We start from the raw sequence: 15,321 nt of genomic DNA on the forward strand, positions 1-15,321 counted from the left end.
CTTCATACAAATGTGCTACTGACTGTTTCAAGGACAGCTTTTTTCCATCTACGTAACGTTGCAAAAATCAGAAACTTTCTGTCCACAAACGATGCAGAAACATTAATCCATGCTTTTGTTACTTCTAGGTTGGACTACTGCAATGCTCTACTTTCCGGCTACCCGGATAAAGCACTAAATAAACTTCAGTTAGTGCTAAATACGGCTGCTAGAATCCTGACTAGAACCAAAAAATGTGATCATATTACTGCAGTGTTAGCCTCCCTACACTGGCTTCCTGTTAAGGCAAGGGCTGATTTCAAGGTCTTACTGCTAACCTACAAAGCATTACATGGGCTTGCTCCTACCTATCTTTCTGATTTGGTCCTGCCGTACATACCTACACGTACGCTACGGTCACAAGACGCAGGCCTCCTAATTGTCCCTAGAATTTCTAAGCAAACAGCTGGAGGCAGGGCTTTCTCCTATAGAGCTCCATTTTTATAGAATAGTCTGCCTACCCATGTGAGAGATGCAGACTCGGTCTCAATCTTTAAGTCTTTACTGAAGACTCATCTCTTCAGTGGGTCCTATGATTGAGTGTAGTCTGGCCCAGGAGTGTGAAGGCGAACGGAAAGGCTCTGGAGCAACGAACCGCCCTTGCTGTCTCTGCCTGGCCGGTTCCCCTCTCTCCACTGGGATTCTCTGCCTCTAACCCTATTACAGGGGCTGGGTCACTGGCTTATTGGTGTTCTTCCATGCCGTCCCTAGGAGGGGTGCGTCACTTGAGTGGGTTGAGTCACTGACGTGGTCTTGGGTTGTGCCGTGGCGGAGATCTTTGTGGGCTATACTCGGCCTTGTCTCAGGACGGTAAGTTGGTGGTTGAAGATATCCCTGTAGTGGTGTAGGGGCTGTGCTCTGGCAAAGTGAGTGGGGTTATATCCTTCCTGTTTGGCCCTGTCCGGGGGTATCGTCGGATGGGGCCACAGTGTCTCCGGACCCCTCCTGTCTCAGCCTCCAGTATTTATGCTGCAGTAGTTTGTGTCGGGGGGCTAGGGTCAGTCTGTTAAATCTGGAGTATTTCTCCTGTCTTATCCGGTGTCCTGTGTGAATTTAAGTATGCTCTCTCTAATTCTCTCTTTCGGAGGACCTGAGCCCTAGGACCATGCCTCAGGACTACCTGACATGATGCCTCCTTGCTGTCCCCAGTCCACCTGGCCGTGCTGCTGCTCCATTTTCAACTGTTCTGCCTGCGGCTATGGAACCCTGACCTGTTCACCGGACGTGCTACCTGTCCCAGACCTGCTGTTTTCAACTCTCTAGAGACAGCAGGAGCGGTAGAGATACTCTCAATGATCGGCTTTGAAAAGCCAACTGACATTTAGTCTTGAGATGCTGACTTGTTACACCCTCGACAACTGTGAATATTATTATTTGACCATGCTGGTCATTTATGAACATTTGAACATCTTGTCCATGTTCTGTTATAATCTCCACACAGCACAGCCAGAAGAGGACTGGCCACCTCTCAGAGCCTGGTTCCTCTCTAGGTTTCTTCCTAGGTTTTGGCCTTTCTAGGGAGTTTTTCCTAGCCACCGTGCTTCTACGCCTGCATTGCTTGCTGTTTGGGGTTTTAGGCTGGGTTTCTGTACAGCACTTTGAGATATCAGCTGATGTAAGAAGGGCTATATAAATACATTTGATTTGATTTGATTACTGTATGCAGAATTCTTGACGCACAACCGAAAGGGCTGCCATATCCTGCCAGCACGCCCACGAGCGAGCCACTCGGGAGCAGAATGATGACGAGTGGAACGGGGAAAGGAATGAGATGGGAACAGAATTTTGTTGCAAGTTGGGGAGATGGGGCTAATAGCTGAACAATAGATTATTCAACCTTTACTAAAGACTTGTCTAATAGCTGAGCTAGGTGTGGGGAAAAAAACCTAACGACCAAGGGGTAGCTTGCTACTCAATGTAATAAAGTCATGACTTTTCAAATCAGTTACCTTACACGTTATGTTGGCTGACAATTTATTAGCTACGCTGTCCTTTACGAACCGCATAGCATATTACAGCAGTATGTACCGGTATGTTTGCTAGCTACCTAACGTTAGTAGTTATACATCATACTTGCCAGTATATTAACTATAGGCTAACTACCCAACGTTTATTGACTTCATTATTCTCGTCATTCTTAGCTTAGCTAAATGGTATGTATAGTCGTTGTGCTTTCTCAATGGACATTAATGGAATTCCATTAAAAATGTGTACCTTTTAATTTTACCACTACAATCTTCGTCGGACGAAACTGGAAAAAAACAACTTGTGTAGAAAGTAAACATCCGCACCTCGATGGTGTCAACTGTGCTTATGTCTGCGTAATGAAAAAGTACGGGAAAAAAGTACAACTTTAGACCATTTCTGGTCTAGCGAGCGATGACAAACGAGCTCGCTGGTCAGACTTACATAATTACAAAGAGGAGAAACTCCTGATTAAAATGGTGCCCGTGTAACAGTTTTGCTTCCGTCCCTCTCCTCGCCTCGAACCAGAGACCCTTTGCACACATAGACAACAGCCACCCTCGAAGCATCGTTACCCATCGCTCCACAAAAGCCCCAGCTCTCAGTGACGTCACCGATTGAACCACTATTAGTGCGCACCCCACTAACTAGCTTGTCATTTCACACCAGTTTACACCCGACTTGAAAAAAATCTAAATATACACATTGCGAGATATTTGGAGAAATAGACAGACATGCCCATATTTCCCCCATAGGAAACAATGGGAAGACCGCAGAGTTCCAATATTATTTTTGTTATTTACATTTTGTTGTTTACATTTTAACTAATAAACAACTGAGCAGGTCTCATTGCCAACAATAGTGACGCAGGCATTGTGACGTTGAACAATAAGCTGGGAATAGAACGTCCAGGAGGCGAGTTGGTGCCACGGTGCCCAATACAACTAATAGGAGCTGGCAGGGGGAAAAATGCACGAAAATAAGGCCTGTTTTTTCGCGATTACTTCAAAACGACAGCAAGCAGCTGGGAAATATGGTCATAGTATGAAACTGGGCTCCACGGCGGATGCAATGAACACATTTATATCCGAAAAGAACGTTAAAAATGTAATGTGTCCAGCCTAATATCTACACAAATTTCAGAGCACTCTAGTCTGAGTGTATCAAAGCGCAAAATAATAAATTTATGAGCGCTCAACACTCGTTGAATATGGCCGTGTCAGTAAACTCGGGGAAAAAAAGCAAAATCATTTTTTCCCCAGCAGCACATTTACGCTATGGTTAACACTACCTTACCAGCTCTGATAGGGCGAGTAAAATGGTCAGAGTGGTCTCACTTGTGTCTGGAAGTAGCTAGCCAACGTTAGCTTGGGTGCGTCAAGAACGCTCAAATCAACCCTACTCCTCAGCCCAAACGTCCAGTGTGCGCTTCGAGTGCGAAACGGTCTGAATTTACAAACGAACCATTTCTCTCTGAATGGAAACACCATAATATTAATCAAATTAATTAAACCAAATTTCTCAAAATCAATCCCATATACTATGTTATTACAAAAAAGTTTTTAAATTCTCTGGTAATGCCAAGACTGAATACTATCAAATGCTTCTCAAAGATGCCCTCTGGTGGTCAAACTAGCAATAACTTGCAGTAACAGATGAAATGGCTGAGAATTAAATGACGTGCCACAGAATGCTGCGTATGACGCAACTTTTAAAGAAGGAACCACTGTATGAGATGAGTAATGTAGATATGTAAACATTATTAAAGTGGTATTATTTAAAGTGACTAGTGATCAATTTATTAAAGTGGCCAATGATTTGAGTATGTATGTTGGCAGCAGCTTCTCTGAGTTAGTGATTGCTGTTTAACTTTCTGATGGCCTTGAGATAGAAGCTGTTTTCCAGTCTCTCGGTCCCAGCTTTGATGCACCTGTACTTAACTTGTGTTCTGGATGGTAGCAGGGTGAACAGGCAGTGGCTCAGGTGGTTGTTGTCCTTGATGATCTTGATGATATATAACATACTATACAGTCAATTTAACATTATTTAGTTCATTAATGTCAAATGCGGAATGATGTACAGTAACAAAGTTATTTTGTATCCACACAGGAATAACTGTGAAAATTCCAAACACTATATGCTCTTTTCCCAAGTCAATGTGATATTCATTTGATTATACCCCATACAGTTTTGTTCTTGAGAGAAGACCAATTATGTAAAACATGAATTACCTCTTTCTATATAGTTTGGACCTTAATGGTGTATCATCATGCAGGTAACACACACACACACACACACACACACACACACACACACACACACACACACACACACACACACACACACACACACACACACACACACACACGTATTTGAAGGGACAACTTACATATTTACTACATGTATTACTTTTGGGCAAATGTGTGGTACACACCAGGTTAATTTCAACAGTCAAGTGTTATACCTTTCTCCAACAGTCAAGTGTTATACCTTTCTCCAACAGTCAAGTGTTATAGCTTTCTCCAACAGTCAAGTGTTATACCTTTCTCCAACAGTCAAGTGTTATAGCTTTCTCCAACAGTCAAGTGTTATACCTTTCTCCAACAGTCAAGTGTTGTAGCTTTCTTCAACAGTCAAGTGTTATAGCTTTCTTCAACAGTCAAGTGTTATACCTTTCTCCAACAGTCAAGTGTTGTAGCTTTATTCAACAGTCAAGTGTTATAGCTTTCGTCAAGTCAAACATTTCTTCCTTTCAGTCTATGTGACTCTGCACCGTGACACTTCACACCCCAAACTCATTGTATCTGACGATAATACATTTGTCAAGTTTGGAGACCTACGGAGAGAAAGGGGCACTGAGAAGAGATTTGAGGAAAAGCAGTGTGTCTTGGGAAGGGAGGGATATGATACAGGTAAACATTACTGGGAGGTTGACCTTGGGAAGAAGAGCCAGTGGAGTGTTGGAGTTGCACAGGATCCAGAGAACAGACACAACTTCCCAATGATTCCAGAAAATGGCTACTGGAGTATACATTTGGAAAACAGAGTATTCAAAACAGTTGAAAAGTCTTCTAATGTCCTTCCCATTGAACTGAAACCTGAGAAGCTGGGAGTGTTAGTGGACTATGAGGGGGGAAGGATAGTATTTTTCAACGTTGAGAGGAAATGCCACATCCACTCCTTCCTTGGAACATTTACCATAAACTCTATCCGTTCCTTGGTAATTTGTTTTGTTTGTAAAGAGGAACTGAAAATCACACCCGTCTGCCAAGAGATAACCTCCTCAAGCTGAGAAGTGAAACTGTAAAAGATTGCAGTTGACAGGCAAGGCCATAGCATTGTTTGTTCAGTCTTTGGTTACTACTGCATGTAGCTTTATTATTTATTAGTACTCTAAAACTACACAACTCTCTGTGGTTTTATTAGTACTCTAAAACCCGACCCCTTTCTGATAGCCGTTGCCTCTTCAAAACACGGCCCATATTGCCCAACACAAAAGTCTCTTCCTCAAAATGTCAATTTTTCTCTGTGATGATTCTTCTATTCACTGTATTGTTTTCCCATCTATCTTCAGCTTAGGGTGAGCTGTGTCCACATCCAGAGGAACTTGACTGTAGAGAATAGGAAAACCGAATATTTTATTCACTCAATATTGAAGATTGGGCAAATACTGTAGGAAAGATAAAGTATTTTATTATCTTCATGTGAGCCGGAGGTAATAAAAAGTGTAACAATGAGAAGATATATATATATATAACACACACACAGTATTTCTAAACACTTAGTACAAAACTTATAACACTTGCTTATGTTCAGAACCTTTGATTGAGCATTCACTGGGATTTCACACATCATTGTGTAATTCATGCAAAATCGTAGTTTTCTGTTAAATACTATGAGAACATTTAGTTTAGTCACCAATACCTCAGATAATGATATGCTCACCATTTAGTCATTTTAACTACTATGAAAAACTACATGCGCAACTGGCTTGACTGGCGTGTGACTACTACAGATGTACTTCCTCAGTTCAAAGGAATAGGCGGAGTCCATGAGAGCCATTAAAATAGTCAACTATCTATTACAAGGCATATTGTTAGTAAGCATGTAGTCTCTGAAATTGAGAGAGTACTCAATAATGAAGCAGCATTTGGAAACTATACAATGAGGGTACAAAACATTAGGAACACCTTCATAACATTGAGTTGCACTCCCCCTTTTCTCCTCAGAACAGCCTCAATTTGTCGGGGTGTGGACTCTGCAAGGTGTCAAAAGCGTTCCGCAGGGATGCTGGCCCATGTTGACTCCAATGCTTCCCACAGTTGTGTTAAGTTGGCTGGATGGCCATTGGGTGGTCGACCATTCTTGAACACACAGGAAACTGTTGAGTGTGAAAATCCCAGCAGCGTTGCAGTTCTTGACACAAACCAGTGTGCCTGGTACCTACTACCATACCAAGTTCAAAGATACTTAAATCTTTTGACCTGCCAATGGCACACATACACAATCCATGTCTCTATTGTATCACGGCTTAAAAATCATTCTCTAACCTGTCTTTTCCCATTCATCTACTCTGATGGAAGTGGGATTGAAAAGTGACATTAATAAGAGATCATAGCTTTCACCTGGTGTTCTTAATGTGTTTTATACTCAATGTAAAAGGTACAATCACAGACCTATGATATGAGCATACAGATTACAATGTCACTTGCCTTTACCGCTAGGTGGCAGTATATATACAGTGTATTCGGAAAGTATTCAGGCCCCTTAAAACTTTTTCCACAGTTTGTTACATAACAGCGTTATTATAAAATGGACTAAATAAATAAAAATCCTAATCAATCTACACAATACCCCATAATGACTGAGCGTAAAATAAATACCTTATTTATAGAAGTATTCAGACCTTTGCTATGAGACTCGAAATTGAACTCAGATGTATCCTGTTTACATTGATCATCCTTGAGATGTTTCTACAACTTCATTGGAGTCCACCGGTGGTAAATTCAATTGATTGGACATGATTTAGAAAGGCACATACCTGTCTATATAAAGGTCCCACAGTTGACAGTGCATGTAAGAGCAAAAACCAAGCCATGTCCGTAGAGCTCCAAGACAGGATTGTGCTGGGGCACAGGTCTGGGGAAGGGTACCAAAACATTTCTGCAGCATTGAAATTCCACAAAAACACAGTGACCTCCGTCATTCTTGAATGGAAGAAGATTGGAACCACCAAAACTCTTCCCAGAGCTCACCTGCTGGCCAAACTGAGCAATAGGGTCACTCTGACAGAGCTCTAGAGTTCCTCTGTGGAGATGGGAGAACCTTCCAGAAGGACAACCATCTCCACAGCACTCCACCAATCAGGCCTTTATGGTAAAGTGGCCAGACGGAAGCCACTCCTCAGTAAAAGGCACTGGAGTTTTGGAGTTTGCCAAAAGGCCGCTAAAGGACTCTCAGACCATGAGAAACAAGATGCTCTGGTCTGATGAAACCAAGATTGAACTCTTTGGCCTGAATGCCAAGCAGCCTTATTCTAAAATGGGTTAAATAGATACAAATCCTCATGAATCTACTACACACAATACCCCATAATGACAAAGCAAAAACTGTTTTTTATCAATGTATGTACATTTAGAACCTCCCAATATCTGTACCACTCCAACATTTAGGCATTTATTGTAGAGTTGCCAGACGGAAGCCAATCCTCAGTAAAAGGCACATGACAGCCTGCTTAAAGTTTGCTAAGAGGCACCTAAAAGGACTGTCAAATCATGATAAACAAGATTCTCTGGTCTGATGAAACCAAGATTGAACTCTTTGGCCTGAATGCCAAGTGTCACATCTGGAGGAAACCTGGCACCATCCCTACGGTGAAGCATGGTGGTGGCAGCATCATGCTGTGGGGAAGTTTTTAGGCGGCAGGAACTGGGAGACTTGTCAGGATCGAGGGAAAGATGAACGGAGCAAAGTACTGAGAGATCCTTGATAACCTGCTCCAGAGCGCTCATGACCTCAGAATGGTGCGAAAGTTCACCTTCCAACAGGACAATGACTCTAAACACAAAGCAAAGACAACGCAGGTGTGGCTTCGGGACAAGTCTCAATGTCCTTGAGTCGTCCTGCCAGAGCCCGGACTTGAACCCGATCGAACATCTTTGGAGAGACCTGAAAATAGCTGTGCAGCGACGCTCCCCATCCAAACTGAAAGAGCTCGACAGGATCTGCAGAGAAGACTGGGAGAAACTTCCCAAATAAAGGTGTGCCAAGCTTGTAGTGTCATACCCAAGAAGAATCGAGTCTGTAATTGCTGCCAAATGTGCTTCAACAAAGTACTGAGTAAAGAATCTGAATACTTATGTAAATCTGTTTTTTATTTTTAATACAGTTGCAAACAAAAAAAAACAACTGTTTTTGCTTTGTCATTATGGGGTATTGTATGTATATTGATGAGGAAAATAACAATTTAATAATTTTTAGAACAAGGCTGTAATGTAACAACATGTGGAAAAGGTCAAGGGGTCTAAATACTGTATGAATGCACTGTATCATTTACATTTACATTTATAAAGTGAGTTCCAAAAGGTTTGGGACATGGACACATTTCTTGTTTTGATTCTGTACTCCAGCCCTTTGGACTTCAAATTATACAAAGACTGAGGTTAAAGAGCAGTATTTTCATCCATATCGGTATAACCGTTTCAAAATTACAGCACTTTGTGAAATGGGGGGGCAATGCACACAATGTGTATTAAAGTATAAAAAGTTGAAGTATTTGGTCCCATATTACTAGCAGGCAATGCCAACATCAAGATTGTGACTCTAAACATTTTTTGTACCATCATCTTTGAAATGCAAGAGAAAGGCCATAATGTATTATTCCAGCCAGCCCAGCTGCAATTTAGATTTTAGCCACTAGATGGCAGCGGTGTATGTGCAACGTTTTAGACTGATCTAATGAACCATTGCATGTCTGTTCATTTTGTATCAAGACTGCCCAAATGTGCTTTATGTGTTTATGAATAAAGTTTCATGTTGTGCACTCTCCTCAAACAATACATAGTATATTTCAACTGTAATATCTACTGCAAATTGGACAGTGCAGTTAGATTAACAAGAATTTAAGCTTTCTGCCAATATCAGATTTTCTTGTTACTTACAACCTCACGCTAATTGCATTAGCCTACGTTAGCTCAACCGTCCCATGGATGGGACACCGATCCCGAAGAAGTTTTAACCTCATAGTCATGGTTTGATTTCAAATCTAACCTTTTGGAGTACAGGGCCAAAAGACACAAATGCTTCACCGTCCCAATAATTATGGAGGACATTGTATACATACTACGTATATTGTCAAGTAAAGTCAGTTATTTCATTCAAATAATAGAGTATATGAAGGGATGGTGATTGTGTCAAATTGTTGCAATAAAACATTTTGAAGAATGTTGCTGGAATGATTTAGGGAAAGCAAAGTGTTTACAATAAGTTTGGTCTAAAAATAAACATAATTAAGGAGTTTTAAACTTAGTCTACCTTATGTGTCCTAATCGGGAGGGTCTCATCCTGGATACTGATTGGCTAAAACCGCATTCCAGGTGATGTCTATTCAACAAGTTACCACCAGCTTAACCTCTCTGGGCAAGTGGGACGTGACTGTCCCACTCTTCTCAACAGCCAGTGGAACGGCGTGGCGCGAAATGCAAAAACCTCAAAAATGCAATAATTTAAATTTTTCAAACATGACTATTTTACACCATTTGAAAGAAAATACTCTTGTTAATCTAACCACATTGTCCAATTTCAAAAAGGCTTTACAGCGAAAGCAAAACATTAGATTATGTTAGGAGAGTACACAGCCAAAAATAATCACACAGCCATTTTCCAAGCAAGCATATATGTCACAAAAACCCAAAACACAGCTAAATGAAGCACTAACCTTTGATGATCTTCATCAGATGACACTCCTAGAACATTATGTTATACAATACATGTATGTTTTGTTCAATCAAGTTCATATTTATATCCAAAAACAGCTTTTTACATTGGTGTGTTATGTTCAGAACATGCATTCCCACCAAAAACTTCCTGTGAATTTACTAAATTACTCATCATAAACGTTGACAAAATACATCATTTATTTTAAGAATTATAGATACAGAACTCCTTTATGCAATCGCTATGTCAGATAGCTTTTTTAAAATAGCTTTTTGGCGAAAGCACATTTTGTAATATTCAGAGTACATAGCTCAGCCATCAAGGCTAGCTAATTTGACACCCGCCAAGTTCGACGCACACTAAACTCAGAATTAGTATTAGAAATATTGTATTACCTTTGCTGTTCTTCGTCAGAATACACTCCCAGGACTGCTACTTCCACAAGAAATGTTGTTTTTGTTCCAAATAATCCATAGTTATGTCCAAATACCTCCGTTTTGTTTGTGCGTTCAGGTCACTATCCAAAGGGTAACGCGCGAGCACATATCGAGACAAAAAAATTGAAAATGTTCCATTACCGTACTTAGAAGCATGTCAAACGCTGTTTAAAATACATTTTTATGGTATTTTTCTCATAAAATAGCGATAAAATTCCAACCGGACAATAGTGTATTCATTCAAAGAGGATAAGAAAAAACAGCATGGTTGCGTGAACGCGCATTTCCAATCTCCTTGTCACCAGGCAGACCACTGAGAAACCGAGCTACTATACTCTGCCCAGAGACAGGAGACGCCTCAATCCGCTTTCTGAAGGCTTTAGAGAGCCAATGGAAGCCTTAGAAAGTGCTACGTAACCCCACAGATACTGTAGTTTCGATAGAGAATCAAAAAAAATTTTTACAAATTCTCTGACATGCCACTTTCCTGCTCGGAATTTTCTCAGGTTTTTGCCTGCCATATGAGTTCTGTTATACTCACAGACACCATTCAAACAGTTTTAGAAACTTTAGAGTGTTTTTTATCCAAATATACTAATAATATGCATAAATCGGGTATGTTTTTTATCCGGCCGTGAAAATACTGCCCCCTAGCCCAGAAAGGATATACATGTTCTCTTGGTTTAACAAGAAATAAGGACAGTCAGGACATTAAAACTTCCCTCATTTTAACAGTTAACTGCTAATTGTGCTTGTTTTTCCACAAAACTGAAACAGGTGCAGAAATATGCAGGTACAGAACATCATTTAAGTCATTTAATTTCAGTGCAGAGAATAGCATGTGATGTTTCACTTTTCTACATTAATGTAGTGGACGTGACGATGGACCCCAACACTGCAGGCCCATGGCTTATCCTCTCTAATGATGGAAAACAAGTGAGAAAATTGCCAAGGAAATTGAAGGTCTCAGATAATCCTGAGAGATTCACTAAGGATGTTTGTATCCTGGCAAAACAAGGGTACAACTATGGGAAACATTATTGGGAAGTTGGGTTACAGAAGAAATCAAACTGGGTTTTAGGAGTAGCTTGCGAGACAGTGCCTAGGAAGGAATTCATTTCACCTGATCCTGAGAAATGTTATGGACTCTGTGTCACAGGGATGGCAAGGAATATCTGGCGTTCACAGAAAATCCACACCTTATTTTACCTTTTCCCCGTCCCCGGAAGGTCGGTGTCTTCCTGGATTATGAGGAAGGCCAAGTGTCATTCTTTGATGTTGATGCAAAGTCTCACCTATTCACTTACACAGGGTGCAAATTCTCAGAGAAAAATCTTTCCCATATTTGATCCTTGTCTTACTGCAGAAAGAAATTAAGACCTTCCTCTTATGATTACTATGGTGCAGGTAAATTAGTGACAGTACACTCCATACGTAGTGTAGATCCAGCTACAATGTACTGTATATGCTTCAACCGTAGATAAATTAGATAGGAACATTTGACAGTGCCCATCTTTCACTCTCATTTGGAATAGAGGCATCTACAGAATGGGGGACATGCAACGTGTACTAATTTCAACTATAGTTTACTTTGGGGGTCTGAAAATATCTGAAACTTTTATATTTATTGTTATACATTTTGCAAATATCTTGATTATATTTACCTGCCTTGATTGTGACAAAATGAAATGTAATCCCAATTATTCTAATATCCATTTTAGAAACATACAATATTTCCATTTGATATATAGTATTTCAATTCAAACTTTATTTGCCACATGCGCCAAATACAAAGAAATGTAGACTTTACCATGAAATGCTTAGAAGAAATGCTTAGAAGAAGAAAATATTTACCAAGTAGGCTAAAATAAAAAGTAATAATAAAAAGTATAACGATTTCATTTGTATCGCTGTGCATAGTATCTACTGTTGAAATTGGAAATTTACATACACTTAGGTTGGAGTCATTAAAATTCTTTTCAACCACTCCACAAATGTCTTGTTAACAAACTATAGAGTGGGGGAAAAAAGTATTTGATCCCCTGCTGATTTTGTACGTTTGCCCACTTACAAAGAAACGATCAGTCTATAATTTTAATAGTAGGTTTATTTGAACAGTGAGAGACAGAATAACAACAAAAAAATGCAGAAAAACACATGTCAAAAATGTTATAAATTGATTTGCATTTTAATGAGGGAAATAAGTTTCACAAGCTTTTTTTTAAAAATATGTGCAAGTATTTAATCAGTTCAATAAAATGTATGAATGTCAGAATTAACATAGTGAACAATAACTCATTGACCATTTATTTTACTTTATGTGTGTGTGTGTGTGTGTGTGTGGGGGGGGGGCTTTCAGTGGGAAAGCTGGGGGTGTTTCTTCAGTTTGATAAGTTTATTGAAGTCTGGTGTGAAGGTTGACAGGGAAACTCGGAGATCATGCTGGCTTTCCAGTATGTTTCTGCTTTTATTTTGAGCACGACCACAGCAGAGAAGCCACTGTCACACAGATAGGTAGTGCTGAAAGGTAGCATGATTCTGATTTTATGACAGGCGAGAGCAGGATACTCTCCCATTGCACTGCACCAGAACTATGGCAGTGTCATTTCCGGGAAGCGCCTGTTCAGTCCGGTATCAAACGACAGCTCCACCAGCTGATCCGCTTCATTGCTTGGCAACGTGATGCTTCACATCTCCACTCGAAAGGGGTCCTGTATCCAGTTGTCTTGTCTCTTGTTCTACTCCGGGAAGTAGTCACTAAACTTTCCCTGCAGCTTGACAAGATGCTGTTTCATGTTTTTTTCTGTGTGTCGCTGTGTGCTTTGTTGATCAGATTCTGAATGTCAAAATCAGCATTGGGAAACAAGTCAATCCTCCCGTTAGAAACATGATTTGCCCAAATGGTAAGCTTCATCCTGAAGGCATCCACTTTGTCCCTCTGTTCAAATAGATTGTGCCCCCTCCATTGCATTGACACATTGAGTGAATTCAGATTATCAACAATAACAGCCAGGTCGGCAACCTGTGCGAGCTATTCCTAACAATCGAAATGTTCGGCCAGAGGTGACTTGTTTTCTGAAAGAAACACAGCATTCTCCGCTCAAAGCTCATAAAAGTGATCCGGCAAGCCTGCGGACCTCTGCATGATAAAGCACCTGCTCGTGGTCCCTTCCCAAACACCTGCAGAAGGCATGGAAACACCTGCTTTTCGTGGAACTCTTTTTGATGTAGTTGACACACTTGATCACATCCTGGAGAGTGGCATGGAACTCACACCATGTCCTTCGCTGCCAATTCCTCCATGTGTAGGAAGCAGTGGTTCCTTATCGCACTCTGTGCTCTCTCCAGGATCTGCTTTACTACCCTGGAGTGCTTTCCTGTCACGGTAGCTGCCCCATCAGTGGTCACACCCATCCCAGGCCAGTCCCACGGTGCTCAGGTACATATCCATTGTGTTAAAGACAGCCTCTGCAGTGGTGGTGGGGAAATCAGCACTAAAAAGGACCTGCTCCTCGAAGTTATTATCCCAGACGTGTCTGACATAGACCATTAGAATTGCATGGTGAGCCACATCTGTGGATTCATCAAGCTGCAGTGCGGAATGGCCATTTGCACTTACGCGCTCTGATGTCTGGCGCGTTGTGTCCTCAGACATGTCCTGTATTCTCCTCCTCACGGTGTCATTTGGATAGGGGTATGGTTTTAAGTTTGTTCACTGTACACGTCAATCACAGCAGGGATTGTGAGATTCTCTGCACTGAAGTGTTGTTGTTGTTGTAGTACTTATCTTGCTGCCCAGCGCATTGCTATGATGAGCGAAGTGCCTTTTCTTGTACCATCGATACGTTCTTCAATTAATCTTGTGAGGCCTCCAGATAGACTTTTTTTTTTTAAATCAGCGGTCTTATTTTTCTGGCATGGATGCTTGGTGTTCAGATGCTTTTTTATTTTGGAGGGTTTCATGCTCTCATTAGCTAAAAGCTTGTTGCATAGGACGTATTTTACGAAGTCGGGGTGGTATTTTCTCTTCTTGACAGGGACCGGGCTGTCTGCCTTGTTCTTGACATTGGAAGCAGCAGTAGATGAAGAAGGTGCTGCACATTTAAAAACGTGTCCATGATTTTACTCTGACAGCTAGCCTACATGAATTAAATGACAGCTAACTATCCACGTGTACAATGCCTTCAGAACACATCTGCATAGTAAGCTGTCAACCAAGCTAGCTGTCAGAAGAAGATCTGTATTATCTGATTGGATGTGGCACATTTAAAACTGAACAATGTTGCAGAATGTCATTTCATTGGATCAGTGTGTGTGTGTGTGTGTGTGTGTGTGTGTGTGTGTGTGTGTGTGTGGTGGGGGGGTGGGGTGTTATTGTATTGGTCAGTGAGCGTGTGTACCCCAAAAACCTTCTGAGACCGAACATAGCCAGCCATGAAGTCAGCAACAATAAGAGGTACGACAGCGGTTACCTTTCAAAATAATGTTGTTTTAAATTAAAATATGTTCTTGCAAAAGTCCTGCGATCCCTTAAAATCCTCCCAGTTGAGAATCACCGGTCTAATTGACAAAACAACCAAAGATACATACGTTTAGCTTTCTTAAATAAACCTGAAAAGCTATACCTATTTCTGGTTGTTCATGAAAGTGAATTGGCTAACTCATTGATCCCACCTCTGCATTTAATTAACAATTTATTGTAGGCTGCATTTCATAACAATACAGTTTAATATAGGTAAAAATATTACAATTACAAAATAATTGTTGAGCTTGTTATCCAAATCAAATGTTATTGGTCGCATACACATATTTAGCAGATGTTATTGTGGGTGTAGCGAAATGCTTGTTATTTATTAACTTCTTATTTATATTTACAAATATTGTACTGTACATAACATTTGACATTTGAGTTATTTACCAATGACACCATACTGTATTCTAGAGA

At 40.7% G+C, this 15,321-nt stretch overlaps 1 long non-coding RNA gene across 1 annotated transcript; it reads left to right on the forward strand.

Annotated features, from left to right (window-relative positions):
* The first annotated feature begins 11,107 nt into the window (after positions 1-11,107).
* On the forward strand, positions 11,108-11,749 carry LOC115194546 (uncharacterized). The gene is made up of 2 exons (XR_003878390.1): positions 11,108-11,169; positions 11,248-11,749. It is a non-coding gene; the product is annotated as an uncharacterized LOC115194546 (long non-coding RNA).
* The last annotated feature ends 3,572 nt before the right edge of the window (positions 11,750-15,321 follow it).

This window comes from Salmo trutta, chromosome 5 (genome assembly GCF_901001165.1).
Source record: "Salmo trutta chromosome 5, fSalTru1.1, whole genome shotgun sequence".
NCBI classification, from domain to species: Eukaryota; Metazoa; Chordata; class Actinopteri; order Salmoniformes; family Salmonidae; genus Salmo; species Salmo trutta.